The sequence below is a fragment of the Vulpes lagopus genome, chromosome 7 (genome assembly GCF_018345385.1).
Source record: "Vulpes lagopus strain Blue_001 chromosome 7, ASM1834538v1, whole genome shotgun sequence".
Classification (NCBI taxonomy): Eukaryota; Metazoa; Chordata; class Mammalia; order Carnivora; family Canidae; genus Vulpes; species Vulpes lagopus.
Window position 1 is genome coordinate 117897504 of NC_054830.1, and position 15945 is coordinate 117913448.

Consider the following 15945-nt stretch of genomic DNA (forward strand, 5'->3'; position numbering starts at 1 on the left):
GCTTTTTTTATTCTTTGCCTCCTAATTCATTGCTCTAATCCTCTTTTTGCTGCCACCCCTCACCCCACAGTTCTAGATGCAGGAGAGCTTTGGGGCTTGGTTCTAGACTTTCTCATTCTCTTTCTAGGTGATCTTACTGGGTGCCATGGTTTTGCATACTGCAGCTTCCACATGTATACCTATTAGCCAGGATCTCTCTCCTGAGCTTTAGACATAAATGCAAGTAGAGTTCCAGTATCCACAATGGGTATCTTTCAATCATCTCAGAGTTAAATCTCTATTTATCATCTTAAACCTCATCCTGTCCTAGTTTTCTCTGTGGTAGGAAGAAGTCTGGCCCTCTCAAAGATGTGTACATACACATGCCTGGGACCTGTGAATGTGTTCTCTTCTGTGGCAAAAGAAATTTTGCAGATGTGATTAAGGTTAAGGACCTGGAGATGGGAAGATGATCTGGGATTATCTGGAGAGCCTCAACGTGATCACAAGGGTCCTTAAAAGTGAAAGAAGGAGGCAAAAGAGAGGACCTGTGACAACGGAAAACTAGAGATAATAGCAGTGTGATGATCCATGTGGTCCAATTTAATACTGAAAAATAGCAAACTTTTCTCAGCTATTGACAGAGGGAGATGAAATGATAGAAGACAGCTCAGAGATGACCTGCAGAAGAAGTCTGATGAGCCAAGAAATGAGGGTGGTCTTTAGAGGCTAGCAATGGCAAGAAAATAGATTTTCCCCTAGAGCCTCTCGAAAGGGACACAGTGCTGCCAATACTTGATTTTCGCCCCCTGAGACTCATGTCAGACGTCTGTCCTATAGAACAATGAGATACTAAATCTGTGTTGTTAGAAGCTGTAAGTTTGTGATCGGTTGTTACAGCGGCAAGAGAAGCAGAACACGGTCCTCATCTCTAGAGGCAACACCAGAATCTACCCAGTTGTCTAGGCCAAATAGGTGTCATCCCTGAGCTTTTCTTCGTCTACCTTCTACCCACCTAATCCAGCACATATACTGACAGTTCTACCTTCAAGGGAGATCCTGCCTCTGCCCATTTCTCCCCATCTTTGCTCACACCTTGGTCCAGGCCACTGGGATCTTGTATCTGGACTGCTAGAGCAGCCTGCTGCTGGTGTCCTTGTTTCGGCACCGCCCCGCGCCTCCCATTGGTTCATCTGTCATGAGTAATGAATGATCTTTTGGAAAATGCATGTCACTTCTCTGTGTAACTCTCTCCAGTATCTTCCCCACACAATTGGAGTAAAATCTAAGTTTCTGAACATGACCTAAAAGATCCTATGTAAACCAACTCCTGCTTACCTCTTTGATTTTGTCTTGCACATTTGCCCTAACTCATTTTGGTTACCAGTGGGATTCATTTCTGATCCTGTAAAATGACGAACGGAAGCCTTTGTATATGATGTTCTGTCTCTCAGTAATTTGCTTCCCCAGATATATTCTTGTTTTTTCAAGACTGAACTCAAATATGATCCGCTGAGAAAGGCATCCATTAGCCCCTCCAGGTAAAGCACCCATACGGCTGACTTCTGACTTCGTCTCTCCTGCTCAGGTAACCCTGTTTGTAAACAATTGTTGGCTTGTTTTGCTTTCTTTGCCGCTCAGAGAATGCAAGCTCTCTGAGGCTTGCCTAGCTGACAGGACAGGATGTCGACATGACATCCCCAGGTGCTACCTCATTGCCTGACACATAATCAATGGTAAATAGATGCCCCCTGAAGTCATAAATGAATGAGTCAAGGGAGTAATGCAATCAAAATTTGTTTTCATTGAGGCGAAGTGCACAAAACATAAAATTAACAATTTAAATATGAATAATGCAGTGGTATGTAGTACATTAACAATGTTGCTTAGCTACCATCTCTAGCTGGTTCCAAAACATTTTAATCACTCCAAATTCATTGCCCTTACCCACTAAGTGGATACATCCCGGTCTCTCCTCCCCTAGCCCCCTGACAACAATCACCTGTTTGCTTTCTGTGTCTGTGGATTAACCTATCCTCTATATTTCATGTACATAGACTTCTATGTACATGAGTCTGGCTTCTCTTGGGTAGCATGTTTTTTAGATTAATTCACATTGTAACATGGATAGATACTTTGTTCTTTATTATGACTGAATAATATGTGTGTATCCAATTTGTTTATCCATTCATCTGTTGATGGACATTCCAGTCGTTTCCACTTTTTAGCTATTGTGAATAATGCTGTTATGAACATTCATGAACGTTCATTTTTGTTTTTAAAGATTCCATTTATTTATTTATTTGAGAGAGAGAGAGAGAGAGCAAGCGTGTTGGATTGGGAGGAGAGGCAGAAGAGAGGAAGTACAAACAGACTCCATGCTGAGTGTAGAGCCCCACATGGGGCTCAATTTCATGAACCCCCAAGATGGTAACGTGAGTTAAAACCAAGAGTGGGATGTGCAACTGACTGAGACACCTAGGACATTTGTTTTTAAGAGGTCGAAACTCCCCCTCCCTTTTGTTTTTTTTAAGATTTTATTTATTTATTCATGAGAGACACACAGAGAGAAGCAGAGACACAAGCAGAGGGAGAAGCAGGCTCTCCATGAGGAGCCCGATGTGGGACTCAATCCCAGGACCCCAGGATCACAACTTGAGCCAAAGGCAGACATTCAACCCTGAGCGACCCAGGTGCCCAATCAGGTCGAAACTCCCATTTTGGAATTCAGGATACAGGCAATGATTTTGAGAGCCTAAGCCTCATTCAGTTCTTGCCTGTTTTTGATTTTCTACATATTTCTCATGCTGCAGGATTTCTCAGAGTCCTCGAGAGTAGCTTTATGATTGTATCTGCTTAATCAACATGGAACTCTTAATCAATTTGTTTATTGTATGGATTAATACAGCAGGTTCCAAGTTAACAGAACTGGGGTGGGTGGGAAGAGATTGAGGAGGAGACTGGTAGGTGTACTTACAATGATGACTTTTTAAAAAGACGCACATTACAAGATAATCAATGTATTCATCCAGTAATGAACTCTGTTTCCCTCAGATATGTTAGTAGCTGCCAATGTTTTTTGAATTAGGTACTTGGAATCCCTTGGTAGTCCGTTCAGTGCCATCTCCAGTGTTCGAAAGTTTTAATCTGCAATTAGATATATATTAAGCCATTAAAATATCATTGCATTTTAATGATTTGAATCTATGAAAATATGTAAATTAGTAATGGCTTATTAAACTTTACAGTTTCGGGTTATTGCACGAGAAAGATCTGTACGTATGAAATGTTGGGGGGGAAGCCTTTTGTGTGTTTTATGACATCATTCCTCAGTGAGGATGGACAACAATGAAAATTTTCATGCAATTAATAATTTTCAAAAATAAATATATCCGCTCTTACAAATGGAAACTATTTCCATGCAAGCAGAGTACAAACAGTTGTTTGGGTCTAAGCACTTTATCCTGATCCCTGGCATTCTGTTTTGTGCTTTGGAAAGCTCTACTCAATTCAAAACATAAATTTGGAAAAGGCTTCCTCCCTGGAATCCTCTGAAAGCCTGTAGTTATGGCGGTGACTTAAATATTATTTCCATAGCTACACTGGCTTTTAGCCACATCTGAAATGCATATCAACAAGCCTGGTGTGAAAATGGGAAGGGAGGGGAAAAAAAAAAAGGAGACAGAGGACACTAATTTTCCTTCTTCAGAGTAGGAGGTATAATGTCTTTATAAAGTAATAATTAAAAGAAAAACAATTACTGGAACCTTATCTGGACCATGCAGCTGTACTTCCTCCGTTTGCATTAGCAGTGTTTCTAAGGTTATGACAAACCATGAAAATTGCATCTTTAGAGGAGTTTTATTTCTTTTCCTATGATTTGATTGAAACAGACAGCTACATTTTGTGTATATATAATTAGGCAGTAAAATAGGCTTTGAAGGCAGGTTTCCATTTAGTATGTGAGTCACACGCACAGGAGCCTTTCATTCAACAGCCAGAGACTGATCTTTTTAATGCCTCAACTGGCTCAACATGTTTTCTGAATGCTACATCTTGCACGGAGTTGGGGGTGGGGGGGCAAGGGACAGGGGGAAAATCAGCTTTTAGCCCATATTTCTTTCTTTTTTCATCTTCTTTCCAAAGGAAAAACAATCTGAAAAGCCAATCGAGGAAGTCTTTGGTGATTTAACCTTACGACAAACTGATTTTTATCGTCCTTTTTCCAAATTGTCGTCGGGGCACCAGGGAATGCTGTACCAGTTCTCGGCGTATCTAATCCCACTCATAAAAGGCCATTGTGGCAGCAAAACTGAGACCAATAGCTTTTCCATTCTCCACCTCTCAGCTCTCCAAAGTAATGGCACTGGGTCTCCTCATCTTGTTTTTCTTTTCAAATGCACAGTTTCTCCCTTTAACAAGGTTTTTAAAAAGGGGGATGGAGGGAGGTAGAGGGGAGAGAAGGAATACAATCCCATTTTCTCTGTGCTGTCCGCTTATGTGGCACTAAGTGATTTCTCCCGGCACCCACCCCCCCAACTTAAATTAGGAAGAGCATTTGAGATACAGCCTGTTTTTATGAAAGAGATTTTTCTCTGAGATTTCGAGTACAATGAGAACAACCCCGGGTGCATTTTTTTTCTTTCTCATAACAGAAAATCAGGCCTATCAACTGTACATCATCAGGCCTTATCTGATTATAAAGCAGCCAGTCCCCTATTAATCTCTGTCCTTTCATCTCACTGTATGCCATTTGCTATCTCTTGTGCCGTTCTGGCAAACCCAATGACGGAGAGAAATAATATCAAGCTACTTGGCTGATTTATGCCAGTGATAGTTTGTGTTTGTAAAATGCCTTTCATCTGAGGACCTCAAAGGGCTTTAGGAACATTATCACATTGACGGGGCCCAGCTCCAACATAAAGGGCACAGAATGGCCATAGTCATGTAAATCTCAGTTTTTAGAGTGATTAGTACCCTGGTAACCAAGAGAGATGAACTAGGTTCTCATTTTTGATGTGAAATTCGATGTCCATGCAGGAATTTCAATTTCCAATCCAGGCCGTATCTCAAGATAAACCACTCAGTATTCAATTTACCTCCTGGGATGTCCCCCTGGGGAGTCTATGCCCCAAGATGAAGAGCTTTACATGACAGGCAGGTGTATATATTCCTTCAATTGGCCTAATCTAATAAAGCTGGACATGATTTATATGTGCAAAATGTTGCCATGTTAAATAATTCAGAATGAAACTGCCTTTTCTAGTTGTGCTACAAATAGATGTCAATCTGCATTTGATGGGGCCTGCGTCCCACAGGGGCTTTGGACCGGCTGGAAGAAAATACATTCCTCGGGCTGCTTCTGAGGAAACACGCGGGGATAGTTCTCCTAACTGAGCCTATGTGGCCTGGGTACAAACTCAGTGAAATCTCTCAAAGTGGACTGTCCTTGCTGGCACTGTTTTTGTAAGAGGAGAAGCTTCCACCCAAGGCTGGAGAAAATCTGATACGGGGACTTCCTTTGTGAGAAACGCAGGTGCACAGAGTCACAGCCCCAAGATGCAATAATCAGCTCCACCCACCCCACCACCTCACCCGGCCTTGTTACCTACTTTCTCATCCCTCTTCATATTTCTCCTGTTCCCTCCTCACCACTTCTTTCCCCACCCCAGTCACACTGCCCCACACTGTAGATTTTCAAAGATTTTTTTTTCATGAAAACACTACCTTGAACCCAATTTTTATTGCAGCTTGTTTCCAGTCAAGTCTCCTGTCATCATCTTGCCTTCATCATTTCCATATCGATACAGGTGCACAGGGGCCCTGACTGTGAAATCAAGGTCTCCACATTTTCCTAGCGTTACTCCTCTGACCTTGAGTGATGGCTTGCATTCACATGACCAAGCCTAATGGGCACTATTTCCTCATTGGAGCCTCGTTGCTTATGGAAGGGAAATGACAACATCATGAAAATGGCCCAGCCAGTATGGAGAGTTTCTTGAGGACTTCAGAATGCTAGTTTGTGTTAGCCTAATTTTATTGATGGATATGCTAAAACAAAGGAAATATATGCTGTGTGCCTTATTTTGCAGCCAACCAGACCACAGCAGACAGTTATTTCATCTCTAACAGCTGGTTGGCAATGTTCATAGCAGCAATGTCCACAATAGCCAAACTGTGGAAGGAGCCACGATGTCCTTCAACAGACGAATGGGTAAAGAAGTTGTGGTCTATATATACAATGGAATATTACTCAGCCATCAGAAAGGATGAATACCTACCATTTACTTCGCTGTGGTTGGAACTGGAGGGTATTATGCTGAGTGACATAAGTCAGTCAGAGAAGGACAATCACATGGTTTCACTCGTGGAATGTAAGAAATAGTGAAAGGGACTATAAGGGAAAAGAGGGGAACTGAGTGGGAAAAATTAGAGAGGGAGACAAACCATGAGAGACTCTTGACTCTAGGAAACAAACAAAGGGTTGCAGGAGTTGAGGAGGATGGTGGGATGGTGTAACTGGGTGACAGGCACTGAGGAAGACACTTGATGGGATGAGCACTGGGTGTTATGTTATATGTTGGCAAATTGAATTTTAAAAATATTAAAAAAACAAAACAAAAGAGCTGGTTGGAATTCCAGTGTTGTGTTGCTCCAAAGAGGCTGCAGCCAGTGGTGGAGTGGAAAATGCTTAGGGAGCCCTGCTCTTGCACATCCCTTGGTCACATGGAACCAAGACATGATTTTCCTGGAGCTCATTCTATTTCAAATAGGCAGTGCTTAGTTAATATTCCCTTTAACGCAAATGTATTTTTGATGCCTATTTTAAACTCAATTCATAGTCTATGTTTAGGAGAGGAGTGCTTTGTTGATCTTTAATGAAGGGGTGGGAGCAGTTAGAGAGTTAAAATTCTTCCTATCCATGTCAGGTTCCCTCACATCATTTTCTTCTGTTTTTTTTCTCTCCATAAAGTTTTTACTCTGTGAAGGGCACCTGGCTGGTTCAGGCAATAGAACATGTGACTCTTGATCTGGGGTTTGTAGGTTTGAGCCCCAAAATGAGTGTAGAAATGACTTAAAAATAAAATCTTGGGATGCCTGGGTGGCTCAGGTCATGATTCCAGGGTCCTGGGGTTGGGCTCCCTGCTCCCTGGGGAGTCTGCTCCTCCTTCTCTCTCCCCTTCTGTCCTCTTCCCTTTCTCTCTCTCTCAAATTCATAAAATCTTTTTAAAAAATTTTTAAATAAAATGCTAAAAAAGTGTTCTTACTATATAAAATTATCATATATATTTACCTGTTTACTTTCTTATTATTTTTCAACTTCAGTAGAATACAAACTCCATGACAGCAGAACGTTGCTAAATGTAACAGATACACCCAGTGCCTATAATAGAGCTTGGCACACAATAGATGCTCAGTAAAGATTTGTTCAAAGAATGAAGGAACGAATTAATGTTGGTAATATGATAGATGCCCAGAAATTGCTTCTCCTAAAAAGAGAATATATATCAACATTTGATACATTTCTGATTCTATAATCCTATGAATGTTTAACTAGTGTGGAATGATCTTATGCTTTTGATTGTTGTTTGGTGTAAAGGTCAGTTCACTAGGCTGAATTACAAGCCAATGTCTATTGACACTTTACATCCATTTATCATGTCTATATTAAAGCAAAAATTCATAGGCATATGAATATCAGTGCAGAATGTTTATGTGAAGTTAGAATTTTGAGACAAAGTTTTTATGTATGTTCTGAGTAGTTTATTGTATTCAGATTCTTTGGTAGTTCATGGAGGTCATATATTGCACCCCTACCAGTTAATTTATGAGTCAAGGGCTGGCATGCTAAATCCAACACATGTTCTTTAACTGTCCTTCCCTTTTTAATTTTTTATTTATTTTTTTAAAGATTTTATTTATTTTTGAGAGACAGAGAGAGAGAGAGAGAGACAGAGACACAGGCAGAGAGAAAAGCAGGCTCCATGCCAGGATCCCAATGCAGAACTTGACACCAGGACTCCAAGATCATGCCCTGGACTGAAGGCAGGCGTGCTAAACTGCTGAGCCACCCAGAGATCCCCTGTCCTTCCTTTTTTTAGAGGTCATGGACCACTGTGGTTGAGTATGTGGATTTTGGACTTATGCAAGCCAGGCTCCAGCTCTCCCACTCTGCCTCCATACTTCTTTTCTCAATTTTGTATGTATGTGTGAGATTTTAAAAAGAGAATTATGTTGTTTTTTTTAAAAAGGGATAAAAGTTAGCTATAAGTAGTAGTAGCAGTAGTAATAGTATAGTGACAGTAGTAGTATCATTATTCTTGTATTGCTATTATTCCGAATAATAATTGGTTAGTTAGTCTTAACTTGTAGAATTTATTCCTTGTGTCTACATTATCTCCAGCTCGGGGTCTCTCTTGGATAGCCTATTTTTTCCTTTAGAATTTGTTTGACCCACTTTTGCTTTTGTACTAGAATGAATCATTCAACAAATCTGCCTTTACTCATGGTTGTCCATGAGCTTTATGTAGTCTCTTAGACCAGTTACACCAGCAATGTCCATCTTACCCATTTATGGAATCTCAGATTCTGAATCTGGCTGCCACTTTGAGCCAGTCTCTCACTTTGGAGTTGAAAAATGGCTTAAAAAAAAAAAAAAAGAAAAGAAAAAGAAAGAAATAAAAAGAAAAATAGCTTCAAAGATAGCTCTGAGTAATCCAGTATATTAGAATAATCTTGCCACTAATCTCAGATGTGTGGTCTCAGACAGAACACATGCAAGCCATGTTTTCAGCAGCAAAATTAAGGGACTTGGATTAGAATATTCTAAGGTCTTTTTCAGCTAAAAATCTTTGATTCTAATTAAGTAGCATTTACTTTCATACACATTCAGGTTATATTTTCAAATCATTTTCTACTAGAGCAAAACACTCAACCTCACAATTACTTTATCAAGTGTTAAACTAACTGATCTAGATTGCATATTTGCTGTTATGTCTTTGTCTCAGTATCTCCTATAGTCATCAGTCTCTAGCATATCAGTTTCTAACATATTCTTAAGCATATATGTGTAAAACGTTTTGTCAGTTCATATTGAAAATCAGCTTAATACTGGAAATAGAGTTTTAGTATATAATCTTAGCAAATGTATTTTACCTGTTTGTATGACCCACAATAGTCAAGATGGCATATTATTCCATCACAGGTTTATTTGATAGTTTCACCAGTCAACATAGAAAATGAAAATGCATTGCATTTACAGACAGCATTGCACTGCATTTATCTTTTAAAAGTACGTTCGTACATGTTAACTCCTATGACCCTCACCACGAACTAATGAGGTAAGTAGAGCAAGCCTTATTGTCCCAATTTATAACAAGAAAAACTAGGGCACAGCAGAAAACTTAAGTGGCTTGCCCTAGGCACCACTGTTGATTAGTGACATGTAGGACAAGAACTCAGGATTCTAACTCTGAATCCAGGATTCTAATGCTTTCCATGGTGCCTGCCCCCATTCTCAGCCAGCTTACTCATTCCACTAATAGTAAATCCCCAAATCCTCTTCTGTTGTAAGAGATCTCTCCTACCAACTAACCACATTGCTTTTTGAGGGGTAGAATTCATCAAGGAATTATTGCATAAAAATACAAAAGTACACAGCTACACTTACATGCAGGTGAAAAGCTGATGTCGGTATTTCTGGTTTACGATTTTAGATGTGACAGGCTACTTGAGATAAAAATTCTGGCTATGCTCAGCTTTATTGCCCTATTGCCTCTTTTGGTATGGATCGTGGCACAGAAATCATTGAATAATCAACTAAAAATAAGAAGAAAACTCTAGGATTCTAGCGAAGAAGGAATAGCATTGCTGGTTATGGGAAGCAGTGAAAATGCTTGCCATTTGAACTGTGATGTTCCTGTTTACAACCCTGAATGAACTGTTAGGTCAGATGTTTACTCTTGCTGACTTACATTCACCTTCCCAGTTTTATTACTGTAACATCAGGGGCACTGGTTTGAATCTCTTTCAACTTCACAAAGCCTCAATATGTTTATTTTTTATTTCTATTTTTTTAAAAGATGTATTTATTTTCGAGAGAGTGTGCACACGAGTTGGCAGAGGTAGAAAGAGAGAGAGAATGTCAAGCAGACTCTCTGCTGAATGTGGAGCCTTGGATACAGGGCTCTATCCTCAGACCCTGAGATTATGACTGGAGCTGAAATCAAGTCCCTTAACCCACTGAGCCTTGATATGTTCCAGTGTTGGTCCACACCATCTTCTACTGCTCTCCTCTTTCCGGCTCGTGAGGTATCACAGTTGTCCCTCCATTTCTTTTGATCTGCAGATTTCGTAAAATCAGATTTCATTTGTGTATTGCTCAGTCTGCCACATGTGTAGTCACAGCTTTTGCCCTGTACAAGAAACATGAAAGAAGCAGTAAGTACGGTCTGCCCACGTGAAGTCTGGAAAGATGAGGTACATTTAAGAAGGCACTAGAGAAAAAAATGGATGACCGCCTTTGGAAAACTAGATTGTGTAGAACACAGTATAAAGAAATAACGAAATCAGAGAAGGAAAAAATTAGTTAAAATTAAGCATACCTCTGTGAGCAGAAACCATGGTGGGATTAGGTTTACTGTTTTAAAATTTTTTTTAAGGTTTTATTTTTTAAGTAATCTCTGCAATCAATGTCATGCTGAGACAGCCACGAGATCAAGAGTTGCATGGTCTACTGACTAAGCCAGCCAGACATCCCTCAGTTTGCCTTTTTTTTTTTTTGTAAAGATTGTAGTTATTCATGAGAGACACACAGAGAGAGGCAGAGACACAGGCAGAGGGAGAAGCAGGCTCCATGCAGGGAGCCCGACATGGGATTCCATCCTGGGTCTCCAGGATCACACCCTGGGCCAAGGCAGCGCCAAACTACTGAGCCACCTGGGCTGCCCCCTCAGTTTGCTTTTTAGCCTTGGAGGAATTATAGAATTTGGATTGCAGAAACCAGTAAAAGAACAGTGAGTTATAGGTATGATCACATGTAGGTTTTAGGAAGATAGCGTGGAGTCATTTTAAAAGGGTGGGGGGATGCCTGGGTGGCTCAGCGTTGAGCATCTGCCTTCGGCTCAGGGTCACGGGATGGAGTCCCACATCCGGCTCCCTGCATGCAGCCTGCTTCTCTCTCTGCCTATGTCTCTGCCTCTCTCTCTTTCTGTCTCTCATGAATAAATAAATAAAATCTTAAAATAAATAAATAAACAACTAAATAAATTAATAAATAAATAGGGTGGGGAGGAGAGGTATTGGCCTCATGTAGACTTGGATTCAAATTCAGATTGGTATCTTTCTAGCTACGATAATAGTAGCTACCATTGAATTGCCCGTTTTGTGCCAAATATCATGTTACTTGCATGATTTCATTTAATCCTCCAAACATCTTTGCTGCTCAGTGCCTGAGAGAATTCCTGGCGCACAGTAAGAACTTGATAAATGTTTGTTAATTATTTAATGCTACAGTATGTTCCTTATTTTCTTTACAAGGACACTCAGGCTCAAAGAAGTTATGTTATTTGCACAAAGCCACACAGCTAACAAAGAGTAAAACTGGCATTTGAACAGAATCCGTCTAATTTAAAAATGGGGGTAATACTTTTCTGAGTGTTATGGGTTCAGTGAAATCCTCTGGCTAAAGGTTTAGTTGAATGCCTGGCACCCAGAGAACGCTTAAATAAATATTAGGACAAAACATCTCACAGAAGTAAACTGATCTGGGATGAATAGGAACAATAAGGAGAACAGTAGCACAACTATTTTTGGATTCCAACAGTTTAAGGCAATGTGTTCTGAGTTGATAGAACTTGAAATGACCCGTGTAAAGCAAATATTTGATGAGATGTTTGCTTTCATGCTCAGCCATGTCCACTGTAACTTAGTATTTTCTGTCTAATAATTTTAATCCCAAGCACAAGAGAGACGACTAAATGGCTTTTCCTGGAATTGTGTCCATTTTCCATTTTTAATAGTGGTTTAAGAATATTTTCTATAGTGATAGAAAATGTCATTTGATATTTGATTCATATAATACCTTGCTAACTCTTGGAGGGGTTGACTTCAAACCGCAAGCTCTCTGGAAACTAATTGTCTATTCTTATTCTGTTCAGGCTGCTATAACAAAATTTCATAGACTGGCGTAAAAACAAGAGAAATTATTTCCCACAGTTCTGGAGGCTAGAAGTCCAGTATAAAGGTGCCACCAGATTCAGTGCCTGGTAAGAGCCCACCTCTTCACTGAGTCCTTCCTTACTGATAGCTGCCTTCTCACTGTGTCCTCACATGGTGGAAGAGGCAAGCTAGCTCTCTGGGGTTTGTTTTACAAGGACATTAATCTCATTCATGAGGGATCCACCCTCATGACCTAAGTACCTTCCAAAAGTCCCATCTCCAAATGCCATCACATTAGACATTAGGATTTCAACATCTGAGTTTTTGAAGGGGCATAAATATTCAGTTCATGGCATCCATCACCTGGAGAGTTGACATAATAGACGGTAGTATTTTCATGCTAAAGATACTTTGTAGGCAGCCCTGGTGGCTCAGTGGTTTAGTGCTGCCTTCAGCCCAGGGCCTGATCCTGGAGTCCTGGGATCAAGTCCCATGTCAGGCTACCTGCATGGAGCCTGCTTCTCCCTCTGCCTGTGTCTCTGCCTCTCTCTCTCTCTGTGTGTCTCTCATGAATAAATAAAATCTTTTAAAAAATAAAAATAAAAAAAATAAAGATACTTTGTAGCCATAAGAAGAATGAGATTTTTTTTTTATACTTACTGACCTGGGCAAATGTTTATCATTTATTGTTAAGTGAAAAAGTAATGGGCGTGGCTGGCTGGTTCAGTAGGAAGGACGTGCAACCCTTGATCTCAAGGTCATGAGTTGGAGCCCCATGTTCAAGGTAGAGATTACTTAAATAAATACATTTTTTTAAAAAGTGAAAAAGCCGTTGTAGAAAATAGTTGTAAGAGTGCAATTCCAGTTCTAGTGAGAAAAAAAAATGCCTCTACATATCATGTATATGTGTATAAATGCATGGAGAAAAGGTATAGAAAGGTACATTGTAAAGTTTTGGGAGAAGTTTCTCCTGGAGAAAGAAGTATGGTCAGGAGGACATTGATAGGAAGCATATGCCTTTTTGTTTTACTTACATATGTATTGTATTCCTGTTTAAAAAAAAAAAAAACAACCTTTTAAGATGGAATAAAAATAATCATGTTCATTTAAAACTTAATAGAGATTCTATCAAGATGGTAGCCTAAGCAAACTCTCTAACTCCTCTTACACCCAAAACTCCACTGAAATGACAGCAAATCACTTTTAAGAGTGCCGCAGAACAATGAGAGTTACGAGAGGGCCACAGATTTTGAGAAATTCCTGGAAAATAGAAACCAGTAGAGAAGAGCATGGATAGAAGAAAGCCACCTAGCATGTCAGATCGTTGGGGACGTAGCATCAATCCCGACAGTGACCTAACATGGGTGAGGGTCCACAGGGGTCCCGCCAGGGTCCTTGGGGCCCCCAGAGAACCACATTTGAAAAAGCTGCACAGGTGGAGTCCAATTCTTTGCTCCTTTGCCTCGTGAACTGAATAGTAGGAAACAGTGGCTTTCTACTTCAGATTATTACTCTAACTGCTTTGAACTGGAGTAAGAAAGCAATAATGAAGGTTTCTAGCAAGGAGTTCAAGTTGGGGAAGAGACCTGTGTAACACAAGGTTTACTGAGGTGGGAAATACTTGCTGCATTCAGTTGCCCTCCTTTTCTGGATGTAGCTTTGCCATTAGGATAAAACCTTGAAGGACGCCTGGGTGACTCAGTGGTTGAGCCTGTAACTTTGGCTCAGGTCGTGATCCTGGGGTCCTGGAATTGAGTCATACATCGGGCTTCCCACGGGGAGCCTCTTCTCCCTCTGCCTATGTCTCTGCCTCTCTCTCTCAGTGTCCCTCATGAATAAATAAATACAATCTCAAAGAAAAAAAGAAGGGTAAAACCTTAAACGGGGGTCCCTGAAGTGGGAGTTCTTACAGGTGCGTGCTGAAGGCAGGGCCCTGGGTGACTTACAAATGCCAAGAGGAGCTCCCAACCCAGAAGATGAACCTGGAGCACACTCAGATGGTGAGATATCACCAAACACATGAAGGAAAATAGTGCAAAAAAGAGGCTCAAAATTCAGGAAGCAGAACTCGGTCCTGAGGGAAAAGCCTCAAATAATAGAATCATGTATTTAAACTAGGAAAAAAAAATGCTATTGAGATAGAGTCAAGGGAATATTGCATATATGAAAGAATAGGAAGATATGAAGAAGAAACATTAGGATTTTTGGAAATAAGAACGATGTTTATTGAAATTAAAATCCTCAATAGAAGAAATAAGCCAAGTGGATGTGCTGTGATTCAATAAATATGCAAGAAAATTGAGCCCACAGTTTCTATTAGAACACAGGGCAAAAGGACTTTGTGATGGGCTGATCAGTGTTGCCACCAAAATTCATGTTTAACTCTAATCCCTGGTATCTCAGGATGTGACTGTCTTTGAAGAAAGGGCCATTAACAGGGTAATTTAGGTTAAATTAGGTCATGTAAGTGGGCCCTCATGAAAACTGGTGTCTTCATAACAAGAGGAAATTTGGATGTACAAACAGGAAACCAGGGATGAATTCCCACAGAGAAAAAGCCGTCCGGGGACACAGCAAAAAGGCAGCCATCTGCAGGCCACGGAGACAGGCCTTGAGCTTGGACGTCCAGTCTCCAGACCTGTGAGAATATAAATTTCTGTTACTAAGCCACCCAGTCTGCAGGATTTTCTTATGGCCGCCCTAGCTGACTAATGCGGACAAAACCATGGAAAATATGAGAAAGTAGTTACAAAACACAGAAGATATTTCCAGAAGTTTTAACATGTATTCAATAAGCCTTCCAGATGGGGAGAACAGAGATAATGGATAGCTGGCTCAGTCAGAAGAGCAGGCCATGCTTGATCCTAGGGATGTGAGTTCGAACCCCATGTTGGGTGTCGACATTAATCAAGACTTTAAAAAAGGAGGAGAAGAAGCACCTAGCTGGCTCATGAAGAGCACGACTCTTGAACTCAGGATTGTGAGTTCGAGCCCCACATTGGGCGTTGAAATTACTTAAAAATAAAATTAAAATACAAATAAGTAAAAAGAAAGAATATAGTCCCAGAAATGAAGACAGATAAAAGCCTGCTAATTAAAAGAGTTTCAGGTTTGCTGAGCAAGAGTCATTAAAAAATGACCTACAACTACACACACTGTGAAATTTAAGAATCAGAAGAAACAGTGATGCAAGGTGCCCTTTGAATATAGTCATCTCTATGCAACTTAGATGTAGCAGCCATGAGTTCGGTGCACCCCAAGCAGAGTTCCTGATGCCTTTTCTGTTTCCCATTGACAGAATCAAGGTTTAGAGATGGATCAAAGTTTAGAAGCTGTCTTCTGCAAATCTCTTATGTCTTTGAAATAAGGAAATTGAGCCAGAGAGATTAACTAGCTGAGTATTTTTATTTTTTATTTATTTATTTATTTTTAGAGCAGGAAAGAGAGAGGGGTGGTGGAAAAGCAGAGGGAAAGGGAGAGAAAGAATCCTAAGCATGCTCCATGCACAGTGTAGAGCCCAATCCCATGACCCTGAGATCATGACCTGAGCCAAAATCAAGAATGGGACACTTAACCGACTGAGCCACTCAGGTGCCCCTGGCTGGGTGTTTTTTTTTAAAAACATAGTTTTGAATGCTTTGACACTCTCCTATAGACCTTTTTTGGGGGTCTGTGTCTCCTCCCCTGAAATCTGGGTGGTCCTGTGACTCCTTGACTGATACAGTATGGTACCAGTGGGAACCAAACATTCTGGGTGTCTTGGGACTTGGCTTCAACACTGCAAGTGTCCCAGGGAAGTCTTCATAA